The 15278-nt window shown below is 36.5% G+C and overlaps 1 long non-coding RNA gene across 3 annotated transcripts in view; it reads right to left on the bottom strand.

The window, feature by feature from the left end:
* LOC109499140 overlaps positions 1 to 15278 on the bottom strand; it is a 294496-nt gene that overhangs the window by 181771 nt on the left and 97447 nt on the right. The window lies entirely within an intron of this gene.

Genomic DNA, 15278 nt, shown 5'->3' with positions numbered 1-15278 from the left:
AACATTCAGGGTTTACTAGGAAAAAACTTTTTTTTTTTTACTTAAGATAATTTACAAGAAAATGTTTCTTAGGTCTCTTTCCTGTACTAGTCCCTTATTCCAATAATCCATGGGCTTTGACAGGAACAGAACAATATGAAAACTACACAAAGAATAACATATTAGGGAAGGAGAAAAACATTGCACATTGAAGTTATATGGATAAGTGCACCATATTTCTCTAATTCTCTCCCTCTTTTGTGTATTTATCTGTAATGTTCTATATACAGACTCTTTTGTAAATTCTGCCTTCCACAACATAGCCATATTCTCCATGTAATTCTTAGCCCCGTGTAGAAAAAGGATCTGTCAACAATAAAGACTGCAGACTAAACAAAAGAGAAATAAATCAATTTTAGCTGTATTTTCAAAAGAAGCAGGTACAATCTTTTATAAATTACTATGACCCAAGACAGTAAATCAGGTAATAAAAGAAACAGCTAGCAATTTTGGCCAGGGAATATTTTTTAAAAATATAAAGCTGTGTGAATTCAGTATTTTTATTTGATGACCAATAAAAGTTCTATTTCTTCCACTTATGTGTTGTTTCTTTGTTATTGATTGTCTGTTTCAGAGGTGTCATGCCAGTTAATGTCCCATACATTTGGGGGGGTTATTCTTTCATCAATTTATTTTTTGGAAACTTGGCATACATTGTGACAGACATGTGCTACTCATTTCAACAAACTATTATTTTAAACTTTGGTGGTCATATTAGTGAAAGAAAACATTTCATACAGATTAATGACTTTGGATAATCATTAAAATCATCTTTATATAATTGATAAAATGCAGGCATTCCTGATATCTACAAGAGAATCTTGGTTAGCTTCTCTGTTTCCCCACTTTAGGTGAAAACCAAGCTACCATCGGTCCATGATGACACTATTAAAAGAGAGAGATTTCTTAATATTTCTATTTTATTGACCCTTTATTTCAGGATGGTCAATACTCTTTTTTTTTCAATATATGAAGTTATTGTCAAATTGATTTCCATACAACACCCAGTGCTCATCCCAAAAGGTGCCCTCCTCGAAACCCATCACTCACCCTCCCCTCCCTCCCACCCCCCATCAACCCTCAGTTTGTTCTCATTTTTTAAGAGTCTCTTATGCTTTGGCTCTCTCCCACTCTAACCTCTTTTTTTTTTCTTCCCCTCCCCCATGGGTTCCTGTTAAGTTTCTCAGGACCCACATAAGAGTGAAACCATATGGTATCTGTCTTTCTCTGTATGGCTTATTTCACTTAGCATCACACTCTCCAGTTCAGGATGGTCAATACTCTTATCATAAAATAGTAATATCAGATTCATTTAATTACTAAATATGACCATAGTATCTGCCAGTTTCTGTCCATATCTTTTTTTTTTTTAAAGGTCATGCGTTCAAGTCGGGGAAGGGCAGAGAGAGAGGTGAGAGAGAGAATCCCAAGCAGGCTATATACTGTCAGAGTGGAGCCCAATGCTGGGCTCAAACCCATGAACATGAGATCATGACACTAGCTGCAGTCAGACACTTAACCAACTGAGACACCCAGGCATGACTCTATCCATATGCTTAACATTTGATTCAATTTAGTCTTATGAGACAGTCATGGGGAAAAGCCATATCAACCTTACTGGAAAACAAACAAACAAACTCATTTACTCCATTATATCAACTGGACAATTAGTATAGTTCATATGTTCCCAAACATCTTTCAATAGATCTGATGCATTTTGCAATGCTCCCCCGTTAAAGAGAAAGTTATTTATGTTAGGCCTTATCTTTTTACAAACACCTCAAAAAACACATTAACTTATGATCCAGACCACTTTGTTATATGTTCATTTTAATCTCCATTTGCAATTCCTCTGAATAGCTAACTGGGAACAGAGTATTGAAAAATTAATATTAATTACACTTCAAATTTATTCAATACTACACAATTTCCAAAGCACCTTAACGAATCTGTATCATTAGAAAACTATATGATCAGGGCAACTGGGTGGCTCAGTCGGTCAAGCGTCCGGCTCTTGACCAGCTCAGATCATGATGTCACCATTCATGAGTTCGAGCCCCGCATCAGGCCCTCTGCTGTCAGCACAGAGTCTGCTTCAGATCCTCTGTCCCCGCCCCCTCTCTGTCCCTCCCCTGCTTGTACGCACTCTCTCTGTCTCTCTCAAAAATAAGTAAACATTTAAAGAATTATATATAAAAAAGGAAAATTACATGATGTATGCTAAACCCATCTCCCAGATAAGCTTTATTTGCCTCATACAATATATATTACTCATGACAAATAGAACAATAGATACAATGCTACTTTCTTGTTTCAAAATAGGTGCTTTTTCTGAGATACACGCAACCTGCTAGAAATACCGAAACAGAGGAAATGGTGAAACAATTTTTTCATAGAACTCCCAGCCTCAATAAAACAATCTTCATGTTAAAAGCAATCTTCGCGATTTGCATCAGTTAGTGAGAAAGGACCAAGTGCCTGAGATTAAGTAAGATAAATATTTTCTTGGAGAAATGTTTGTTGATTATTCTCAGGCCCAAGTTCAAGAATAGATGACTCCGTCCCTTATTCACTCTTATAACTCCCTGTATATGCCTCACTGCAACTGTCCTTTTTTAAAATTCTATATTTACATAGGTATTTGATTAAAGTTTTTCTACCAAACAAACTTCACACTTGAGGGCAAAGATAAAAATCACCATTTCACGGACAATTTTGTTCCTAGCCCGTGGCATATTTTATGCATGCCAAGCAAATATCAAGACTTATGTTGAAAGAATGAATCAATAGCATAAATAAATGCTATGATACAGTATGAATCAATAACATAAATAAATGCTATGATACAGTACTGTCTTCACTTCATTTTTTTAAATTTCAATAAGAATACACTCTGCTTTATAAAAACCATCAAAGAACCTGAAGTATTCCTAGAATACACAACGTAATACCAACTATAGAGACCAGCAGACACCAAGTTATGACCTAAATGACACCATAAATTCTAGACCTAACAATAACTCTGATTTTAGGGTCAAATTGTATTTCAGATTTGGACACAACTTAACTGGAGGCTTTTCCTCCTGTTTATGTCTGTTTTCCATAATCCTCTCCTGTCCTCAACACTCACGTCCAAATGTTCCAGGCATTTTCAATTTAACTAATTATTTACTTGAAGAATGAGTATTAATTACCTGATACAATTGTTACACAGCTAGAAACCGGATGTCCAATATGTATTCGAATTCTATTATTTTCTATGTGTGTACTACCACTCATATTTAATTCTTGCCCACAGGTAACCCTAGTCATTCCTCACTTCACCAAGTATTATGATGTGTCAGTGTAGGTTCATCATTCGTAACAAATATACCATTCTGATGAAGGATACTGATAATGGGGGAGCCTGGAGCAGGGTGCGTGGAGCAGGGAGCATATGGGAAATCTCTGTACCTTCCTCTCAATTGTACTGTGAATCTAAAACTGCTAAAAAAAAAATAGTCTTAAAATAAATTAACCAAGCACATCAATATAGTTTTGCCCATGAAATAAGACATATGAATTCTTGTGCCAGAAAAATTACCTTTTGAACTTTATCCTGCCAAATTAAAAGTGCAGAAATTAATCACATTGCCTTTTTTTGATAATTTAGAAACTTTAGAATGATACGAGGAATTCATACAAAAATAAATGATAGTTTAACAGTTCACTGAGCAGAATGCACCTGTAGCACCTATGCATAGATACTGACCTGTGAAAAGGAATGAAAGCAATAGTTTGATTTATATAATGTAAAACAATACATAAGACACATTGTGTCACTTTATTTTTGTGAATATATCAGTTCAATGATATATGGAATAAACTGAATAGCACTGACTGATGTTTATAATGGGAGACATTTTCCCCTGCTTGTTAAAATTTTATTTCTCTAACAAAAAGAAAATTAGGTACTTATTTTAAGCATTTGGTTTTAAGGCCTATAATTTATGTTGTAATTAAAATTGAAGTTGTATAAGACTTATTGTTCATTAATAGAAATCTTTTCAAAAAATGTTTTATGGTATAAATCTAAAGGAAATTTTAAGATGCGTGTCTTACATTTCATTATCTTGAACCATTGCTTTTTGTTGAGAATCTCATTAAGTGCCTAATAGCTTCTAATGTAATACTCACTTAACAACATGACAGTCTCCATGGAAACCAAACAGCAAGATATGGATGTAGTAACATAGGTTAATGTACTGTATTTTAATAGTGTAGGAGTTCCCTAAAGCACCACAGCATTGTTTTTTGAAAAAAATGTGTGTTGTTAAATCAATGTAATATTTAAATAGGAAAAGCAAATAACTTTTTTTATAAGATCTATTCCTGTCAAGAACAAATAATTCATGTCGGTAATTATTTTGAGCATCTCCTATCTACCACTCTGAAGGAACTTATTTTGGGAAATAAAACTACATCAGTTACCTACAGTCCCTGATTTCAAGAAACGTCAAGATTGAGAGAGCAACAAACACAAATTATAATGCAAACATAAAACTAATGTGATGCCAATGCTGAGGATGGTGATGGCAACAGCTTCCTATGAACCAGGAAATGTGCTAAGGATTTTTTATAAGAAAAATCTATGTCATGCTAAACAGATATAAAGATATCCATCCCTATTTTATTATTGAGGAAATTAGGCTAAAAAGAATTTTTTTTTAAAAAGTGTAGGAACTGGAAGATAGGGCTACTAACTATTTCAATGTCTCATTTATAATAGCTGAATAAATAAGATATGGTGATGTGGTAGAAACATTTCATGAATATTTACTATCATGTATTTAATATATAATAAAAGCTATCATTTGTTAACTTCATTTTAATTTTCAACTGGAAAAAGAATTCTTTTATACTTATTAAAAACCAGAGCATGATCTAACCAAACAAGGAGAACTGCTGTCTAAAATGCAATGACCCCAAGGAAGGTCATTTCAGCAACTCAATTAAGATGGTCTTCTTCATTACCTACAATTATGTGACTCTTGAATTAAACTTCGTTATTCTTTCACTCTAAGAGAAATACCTTTACTATTATGTCCTCACTTACAAAAACTGATTTTTTTCCTTTTAATATATGATGTTTATTTGGCACAGCTTGACCTCCAAAACTACCCTTAATTACTATTTCATCCCTCTTTCAATTCTCTTCCATATCTTACATTTTCTTGGATATTACTTCTAGACTACTATATGCAACAATTATTTATTTTCACTTTTGTAAGAGTAGTGTTTATATTTCACCGCATCATCTTACCCTGATAAGTATAATTTAATAACTTAAAACCAGGATATGATTCTGAAAAATTAGGTAACTTCATGTAGTTATGTATTAAAAATATATAAATATAAATATTTATGATGTATCTTAAAATATATATTATATGAAGACATGATAAACAAAAACATATACTATATATTTATATCTATCATACCTAAATTGAGACTAACAATTCTTACCTCATAGTTTTATTATGTATATATGTGCCAAGTAAGATAATATGCATAAAATTATCAAAAAAAATTTAGACAGTTATTGTAAAAGTCAGTTTTAAAAACAAGTAAATGTAAGATAGCAATAGATCATAAATAATTCAATTTTATTGACAATGGAAAATGTTAAAGCCCCAAACATGAAACATATTCCTAATAAGTAGTTGACAGTGAAATTAGAAATGAAGAAAGAGAGGGAAGAGAAGATGGCGGCGTAGGAGGACGCTGGGCTCACCGCGCGTCCTGCTGATCACTTAGATTCCACCTACACCTGCCTAAATAACCCAGAAAACCGCCAGAGGATTAGCAGAACGGAGTCGCCTGAGCCAAACGCAGACGAGAGGCCCACGGAAGAGGGTAGGAAGGGCAGCGAGGCGGTGCGCGCTCCACGGACTGGCGGGAGGGAGCCTGAGCAGAGGGGTGGCTCGCCGGCCAAGCAGAGCCCCCGAGTCTGGCTTGCAAAAGCGGAGGGGCCTGACGGACTGTGTTCCCACAACAAGCACGACTTACCATCTGGGAGGTCATAAGTTAATAGCTCTGCTCGGAAAGCGGGAAGGCTGGAGAACAAAGGGAGGGAGAGCTGCTGAGCCCCCCGACGACAGAGCTCAGTTTGGTGGGGAACAAAGGCGCTCACCAGCGCCATCTCCCCCGCCCATCCCCCAGCCAAAATCCCAAAGAGAACCAGTTCCTGCCAGGGAACGTGCTCGCTCCGCACAAACACCCAACTCTGTGCTTCTGCGGAGCCAAACCTCCGGCAGCAGATCTGACTCCCTCCTGCTGCCACAAGGCCCCTCCTGAAGTAGATCACCTAAGGAGAAGCGAGCTAAGCCTGCCCTCCTGCCCCCGTGCACCTTGCCTACCCACCCCAGCTAATACGCCAGATCCCCAGCACCACAAGCCTGGCAGTGTGCAAGTAGCCCAGACGGGCCACGCCACCCCACAGTGAATCCTGCCCCTAAGAGAGGGGAGGAGAAGGCACACACCAGTCTGACTGTGGCCCCAGCGGTGGGCTGGGGGCAGACATCAGGTCTGACTGCGGCCCCGCCCACCGACTCCAGTTATACACCACAGCACAGGGGAAGTGCCCTGCAGGTTCTCACCACACCAGGGACTATCCAAAATGACCAAGTGGAAGAATTCCCCTCAGAAGAATCTCCAGGAAAAAACAACAGCTAATGAGCTGATCAAAAAGGATTTAAATAATATAACAGAAAGTGAATTTAGAATAATAGTCATAAAATTAATCACTGGGCTTGAAAACAGTATACAGGACAGCAGAGAATCTCTTGCTACAGAGATCAAGGGACTAAGGAACAGCCATGAGGAGCTGAAAAACGCTTTAAACGAAATGCATAACAAAATGGAAACCACCACAGCTCGGCTTGAAGAGGCAGAGGAGAGAATAGGTGAACTAGAAGATAAAGTTATGGAAAAAGAGGAAGCTGAGAAAAAGAGAGAGAAAAAAATCCAGGAGTATGAGGGGAAAATTAGAGAACTAAGTGATACACTAAAAAGAAATAATATACGCATAATTGGTATCCCAGAGGAGGAAGAGAGAGGGAAAGGTGCTGAAGGGGTACTTGAAGAAATCATAGCTGAGAACTTCCCTGAACTGGGGAAGGAAAAAGGCATTGAAATCCAAGAGGCACAGAGAACTCCCTTCAGACGTAACTTGAATCGATCTTCTGCACGACATATCATAGTGAAACTGGCAAAATACAAGGATAAAGAGAAAATTCTGAAAGCAGCAAGGGGTAAACGTGCCCTCACATATAAAGGGAGACCTATAAGACTCCTGACTGATCTCTCTTTTGAAACTTGGCAGGCCAGAAAGAATTGGCACGAGATTTTCAGGGTGCTAGACAGAAAAAATATGCAGCCGAGAATCCTTTATCCAGCAAGTCTGTCATTTAGAATAGAAGGAGAGATAAAGGTCTTCCCAAACAAACAAAAACTGAAGGAATTTGTCACCACTAAACCAGCCCTACAAGAGATCCTAAGGGGGACCCTGTGAGACAAAGTCCCAGAGACATCACTACAAGCATAAAACATACAGACATCACAATGACTCTAAACCCGTATCTTTCTATAATAACACTGAATGTAAATGGATTAAATGCGCCAACCAAAAGACATAGGGTATCAGAATGGATAAAAAAACAAGACCCATCTATTTGCTGTCTACAAGAGACTCATTTTAGACCTGAGGACACCTTTAGATTGAGAGTGAGGGGATGGAGAACTATTTATCATGCGACTGGAAGCCAAAAGAAAGCTGGAGTAGCCATACTTATATCAGACAAACTAGACTTTAAATTAAAGGCTGTAACAAGAGATGAAGAAGGACAATATATAATAGTTACAGGGTCTATCCAACAGGAAGAGCTAACAATTATAAATGTCTATGCGCCGAATACCGGAGCCCCCAAATATATAAAACAATTACTCATAAACATAAGCAACCTTATTGAGAAGAATGTGGTAATTGCAGGGGACTTTAACACCCCACTTACAGAAATGGATAGATCATCTAGACACACGGTCAAAGAAACAAGGGCCCTGAATGAGACATTGGATCAGATGGACTTGACAGATATATTTAGAACTCTGCATCCCAAAGCAACAGAATATACTTTCTTCTCGAGTGCACATGGAACATTCTCCAAGATAGATCATATACTGGGTCACAAAACAGCCCTTCATAAGTTTACCAGAATTGAAATTATACCATGCATACTTTCAGACCACAATGCTATGAAGCTTGAAATCAACCACAGAAAAAAGTCTGGAAAACCTCCAAAAGCATGGAGGTTAAAGAACACCCTACTAACGAATGAGTGGGTCAACCAGGCAATTAGAGAAGAAATTAAAAAATATATGGAAACAAACGAAAATGAAAATACAACAATCCAAACGCTTTGGGACGCAGCAAAGGCAGTCCTGAGAGGAAAATATATTGCAATCCAGGCCTATCTCAAGAAACAAGAAAAATCCCAAATACAAAACCTAACAGCACACCTAAAGGAACTAGAAGCAGAACAGCAAAGGCAGCCTAAACCCAGCAGAAGAAGAGAAATAATAAAGATCAGAGCAGAAATAAACAATATAGAATCTAAAAAAACTGTAGAGCAGATCAACGAAACCAAGAGTTGCTTTTTTGAAAAAATAAACAAAATTGACAAACCTCTAGCCAGGCTTCTCAAAAAGAAAAGGGAGATGACCCAAATAGATAAAATCATGAATGAAAATGGAATGATTACAACCAATCCCTCAGAGATACAAACAATTATCAGGGAATACTATGAAAAATTATATGCCAACAAATTGGACAACCTGGAAGAAATGGACAAATTCCTGAACACCCACACTCTTCCGAAACTCAACCAGGAGGAAATAGAAAGCTTGAACAGACCCATAACCAGCGAAGAAATTGAATCGGTTATCAAAAATCTCCCAACAAATAAGAGTCCAGGACCAGATGGCTTCCCAGGGGAGTTCTACCAGACGTTTAAAGCAGAAATAATACCTATCCTTCTCAAGCTATTCCACGAAATAGAAAGGGAAGGAAAACTTCCAGACTCATTCTATGAAGCCAGTATTACTTTGATTCCTAAACCAGACAGAGACCCAGTAAAAAAAGAGAACTACAGGCCAATATCCCTGATGAATATGGATGCAAAAATTCTCAATAAGATACTAGCAAATCGAATTTAACGGCATATAAAAAGAATTATTCACCATGATCAAGTGGGATTCATTCCTGGGATGCAGGGCTGGTTCAACATTCGCAAATCAATCAACGTGATACATCACATTAACAAAAAAAAAAAGAGAAGAACCATATGATCCTGTCAATCGATGCAGAAAAGGCCTTTGACAAAATCCAGCACCCTTTCTTAATAAAAACCCTTGAGAAAGTCGGGATAGAAGGAACATAGTTAAAGATCATAAAAGCCATTTATGAAAAGCCCACAGCTAACATCATCCTCAACGGGGAAAAACTGAGAGCTTTTTCCCTGAGATCAGGAACATGACAAGGATGCCCACTCTCACCGCTGCTGTTTAACATAGTGCTGGAAGTTCTAGCATCAGCAATCAGACAACAAAAGGAAATCAAAGGCATCAAAATTGGCAAAGATGAAGTCAAGCTTTCGCTTTTTGCAGATGACATGATATTATACATGGAAAATCCGACAGACTCCACCAAAAGCCTGCTAGAACTGATACAGGAATTCAGCAAAGTTGCAGGATACAAAATCAATGTACAGAAATCAGTTGCATTCTTATACACTAACAATGAAGCAACAGAAAGACAAATAAAGAAACTGATCCCATTCACAATTGCACCAAGAAGCATAAAATACCTAGGAATAAATCTAACCAAAGATGTAAAGGATCTGTATGCTGAAAACTATAGAAAGCTTATAAAGGTAATTGAAGAAGATTTAAAGAAATGGAAAGACATTCCCTGCTCATGGATTGGAAAAATAAATATTGTCAAAATGTCAATACTACCCAAAGCTATCTACACATTCAATGCAATCCCAATCAAAATTGCACCAGCATTCTTCTCGAAACTAGAACAAGCAATCCCAAAATTCATATGGAACCACAAAAGGCCCCGAATAGCCAAAGGAATTTTGAAGAAGAAGACCAAAGCAGGAGGCATCACAATCCCAGACTTTAGCCTCTACTACAAAGCTGTCATCATCAAGACAGCATGGTATTGGCACAAAAACAGACACATAGACCAATGGAATAGAATAGAAACCCCAGAACTAGACCCACAAACGTATGGCCAACTCATCTTTGACAAAGCAGGAAAGAACATCCAATGGAAAAAAGACAGCCTCTTTAACAAATGGTGCTGGGAGAACTGGGCAGCAACATGCAGAAGGTTGAAACTAGACCACTTTCTCACACCATTCACAAAAATAAACTCAAAATGGATAAAGGACCTAAATGTGAGACAGGAAACCATCAAAACCTTAGAGGAGAAAGCAGGAAAAGACCTCTCTGACCTCAGCCGTAGCAATCACTTACTCGACACATCCCCAAAGGCAAGGGAATTAAAAGCAAAAGTGAATTACTGGGACCTTATGAAGATAAAAAGCTTCTGCACAGCAAAGGAAACAACCAATAAAACTAAAAGGCAACCAACGGAATGGGAAAAGATATTCGCAAATGACATATCGGACAAACGGCTAGTATCCAAAATCTATAAAGAGCTCACCAAACTCCACACCCGAAAAAGAAATAACCCAGTGAAGAAATGGGCACAAAACATGAATAGACACTTCTCTAAAGAAGACATCCGGACGCTCAACAGGCACATGAAAAGATGTTCAGCATCGCTCCTTATCAGGGAAATACAAATCAAAACCACACTCAGGTATCACCTCACGCCAGTCAGAGTGGCCAAAATGAACAAATCAGGAGACTATAGATGCTGGCGAGGTGTGGAGAAACGGGAACCCTCTTGCACTGTTGGTGGGAATGCAAATTGGTGCAGCCGCTCTGGAAAGCAGTGTGGAGGTTCCTCAGAAAATTAAAAATAGACCTACCCTATGACCCAGCAATAGCACTGCTAGGAATTTATCCAAGGGATACAGGAGTACTGATGCATAGGGCCACTTGTACCCCAATGTTCATAGCAGCACTCTCAACAATAGACAAATTATGGAAAGATCCTAAATGTCCATCAACTGATGAATGGATAAAGAAATTGTGGTTTATATACACAATGGAATACTATGTGGCAATGAGAAAAAATGAAATATGGCCTTTTGTAGCAACGTGGATGGAACTGGAGAGTGTGATGCTAAGTGAAATAAGCCATACAGAGAAAGACAGATACCATATGGTTTCAGTCTTATGTGGATCCTGAGAAACTTAACAGGAACCCATGGGGGAGGGGAAGGAAAAAAAAAAAAAGAGGTTAGAGTGGGAGAGAGCCAAAGCATAAGAGACTGTTAAAAACTGAGAACAAACTGAGGGTTGATGGGGGGTGGGAGGGAAAAGAGGGTGGGTGATGGGTATTGAGGAGGGCACCTTTTGGGATGAGCACTGGGTGTTGTATGGAAACCAATTTGTCAATAAATTTCATATAAAAAAAAAGAAATGCAAAAAAAAAAAAGAAATGAAGAAAGAAAATAAGAGGAAAACTTTCAAAAAACGTTAAGGTATATAGTGACTATAAGATTTATATCTTCAAAAAAGAAGTAGAAATTTCCCCTATTAGGCCATCTAGAAAACCTTAGCTTACTTTTTTATTAGGAAATATATACTATTCTTCATATATCTTTTCCTCAGTTTTTTTTTAATTTTTAAAATTTTTTTTCAGTTTATTTAGTTTTATTATTTTTTTTAATTTTTTTTCAACGTTTATTTATTTTTGGGACAGAGAGAGACAGAGCATGAACGGGGGAGGGGCAGAGAGAGAGGGAGACACAGAATCGGAAACAGGCTCCAGGCTCTGAGCCATCAGCCCTGAGCCTGACGCGGGGCTCGAACTCACGGACCGCGAGATCGTGACCTGGCTGAAGTCGGACGCTTAACCGACTGCGCCACCCAGGCGCCCCCAGTTTATTTAGTTTTAGAGAGAGGGAGCGAGAGACAGCAAGAGCGAGAGAGCACGAGCAGGGGAGGGGCAGAGAAAGAGAGGGAGAGAGAGAATCAGAAATAGGCTCCTCTCTTTCAGCACAGAGCCCAATGTGGGCTCAAATTCAAGAACCATGAGATCAGGACCTGAGCCTAAATCAAGAGTCGGACACTTAAGCAACTGAGCACCCAGGCACCCAGATTTTTTCCTCACTTTATTAGAAAAAAATAATAAATAGAAAAGTCCAGAAAATTACACACTAAACAACCATGTCCTCACTACTTAGATCCTCACATTAATTGTGCTATAGTTTTTTTTTTATAACCTATCTATACATCAACCCTTTTATCCAACCAGTAATGTATGTTATATACCTACAAATTTCAAAACTGTAGTTATTTAGTAGACTTTACTCCTAAACATTTCATGATTTTTATTAACTATAGATAAATTGTTAACTAGAATAAATATTATCTTTAGGTAGAGTTCAATATTTATTTAAAGTTTTTTGTAGTAAAACTCATGTAATGTTTTTAAACATATCTATCACTCAAAGGTCTTTACAAATTCATACATCTGTGAGCCCAGATCCCTATCAAGCTACAGAATTCCCATTACCCCCCAAATTTCTCTCATACCTGTTCCTAGTTCATTTTTACCTAGAGGTAAATAAAAACAAATTATTCCATCTTTTTTTTAATCTTTTAAAACTGATTCTGTTATAGACCTTTTATAAATGTGTTTAATAGAGTACATAGTCTTTTGTGTAAGCCTCCTTTGTTCAGCATGTGATTTATGAAATCCATCCCTGTGGTTGTATATCCTTTTTATTTCAGAGTAATATTCCACTGATAAATATGCCTTTTTTTTTAGTTCAATCTCTTGTGAACGGAAACCCAAGCTATTTCGAAGTTTTGACTATTATAAATAAAGCTTTTGTGAACATTCCCATGCAATCTTTTCAGATACATGTTTGCATTTCTCTTAATTAAATATGTAATTGTGGAATTGCTGCATCATCTGGTAGGCATATTGTAGGTTTTGTGAGACACTGCCAGACCTTTCCCATAGTTATTGTACTATTTTTTTCTTCCACAAAAATGTGCAAGAGTCAAAGTTCTCTGCTCACTTTTCTGGTGGATGTACACTTTAGCTTGACGTAGTTTTAATTTGCATATCCTTAATGGGTAGTGATATTCAACACTTTTATGTGCTTATTGATCTTTTGTGTTCCATTCTTCTGTTTCATCCCATATCCTCCTACCTTTTCATAAGGTTATTACTTTAGTATTAATTTGTTGGTATGTTTTACATATTCAGGATAGAAGTCCTTTGTCAATTAATATGTTGTTTCTATTGTCAGTCTGTGACATCCTTATTCATTTTCTTAAAAACAAAAATGGGATGCATTTTCCTTTTATTTACATAAAGACATATTTACTTACAGTGAGGCCCAATATATTATTTATGTCATAGTCATTGTACTCTGGGCTCAGTTTTAGAACTTATGTCTACATCCCAGTTGTAATTATACCTGTTATATTTTCTTCCAGAAATTATAACTTTAGTTTTTATATTTATGTTAATCTTTAATTTTTACATATGGTATCTGTTATTTTCAGGGCATATGTTTTTCTGTCCATTTACTTTCAGCTTACCTACATCTTTATAATTAAAGGTCATCTCCTGAAGTTGTGTCTTGTTGTTTCCATCAACTTTTATAATGTATGACCTTTTAAAATTAAAATATAATTAACATACAATGCTATATTAGTTTCAGATGTACAATGCAATGATTCAACAATTCTATAAATTACTCAGTGCTCTTCATGCTAACTGTACTTGCTTCTCTTTTATTTCACCATCCTCCTACCCACCTCTCCTATGGCAATCACCAATTTGTTCTCTGTTTTTAAGAGTCTGTTTTTCTTGTTTTTCTCTTTTTTCTTTATTTGCTCATTTGTTTTATTTTTTAAGTTCCACATATTAATGAAATCATAAGGTATTTGTCTTTTTCTGTCTGACTTATTTCACTTAGCATTATACCCTATAAGTCCACGCATGTTGCAAGTGACAAGATCTCATTCTTTTTTATAGATGAGTAATATTCCAACATATATATCACATCTTCTTTATCCATTCATCCTTAATAACCATTTGCATCGCTTCCATATCTTGGCTATTATAAATAATGCTTCAATTACTAAGGGTGCATATATCTTTTTGAGTTAGTGTTTTTGGTTATTGGGATAAATACCTAGTCATGGAATTACTGAACCATATGGTGAGATTATTTTTACAATTTCTTGAGGAACCTCCATACTGTTTTCCACATTGGCTGCATCAATTTATATTCCCACGAACAGTGCATGAGGGTTTCTGTTTTTCTACGTCCTCACCAACACTTGTTATTTCTTGTCTTTTTAATTCTAGTTATTCTGACAGTTTTAAGGTGATATCTCATTGTGGTTTTCATTTTTATTTACCTGTTGATGAGTGATGTTGAGCATATTTTCATGTGTCTTTTGGCCATTTATATGTCTTGTTTGGCAAAATGTCTGTTCATGTCCTCTGTCCATCTTTCATTGTTTTATTTCTTTCTTTTTTGGTGTTGAGTTGTATAAGTTCTTTATATACTTTGGAATTAATCCCTTTTTGGATATATCCAAAATATATCCATTTGAAAACATCTTCTCCCATTCATATGATCTTTGACTTTTAATGGACCTATTTAATACATTTAGATAATTATATTTAACATAAGTATCAATATGAATGGGATTTGGTGTGTCATTTTACTATTTTTGGTTTATTCAATCTTACTTTGTTATTCTATTTCTACTTTCCTAGAATCAGATTTCCAGTTATATACTGGGTTTTTAAATATCTTAACTAAGACACAGCTGACATGTAATAATCAGCATACATTAAAAGTGCACAGTTTGATAAGTTTTGACATATGAATAGATCTATGTAATCATAACTACACTCAAGATAATAAACATATAAATCCTCCCCACATTTTTCTTTTTGTAAACCTTTTCTCTTATCCGCAAGCAACCACAGACCAGGATTGTTCAAGAGCAGCACTTTCACTTTT

The sequence above is a fragment of the Felis catus genome, chromosome B1 (assembly GCF_018350175.1).
Source record: "Felis catus isolate Fca126 chromosome B1, F.catus_Fca126_mat1.0, whole genome shotgun sequence".
Lineage (NCBI taxonomy): Eukaryota > Metazoa > Chordata > Mammalia > Carnivora > Felidae > Felis > Felis catus.
Note: the sequence above shows the minus strand (reverse complement) of the source record. Positions and strands in the feature narration are given on the sequence as shown.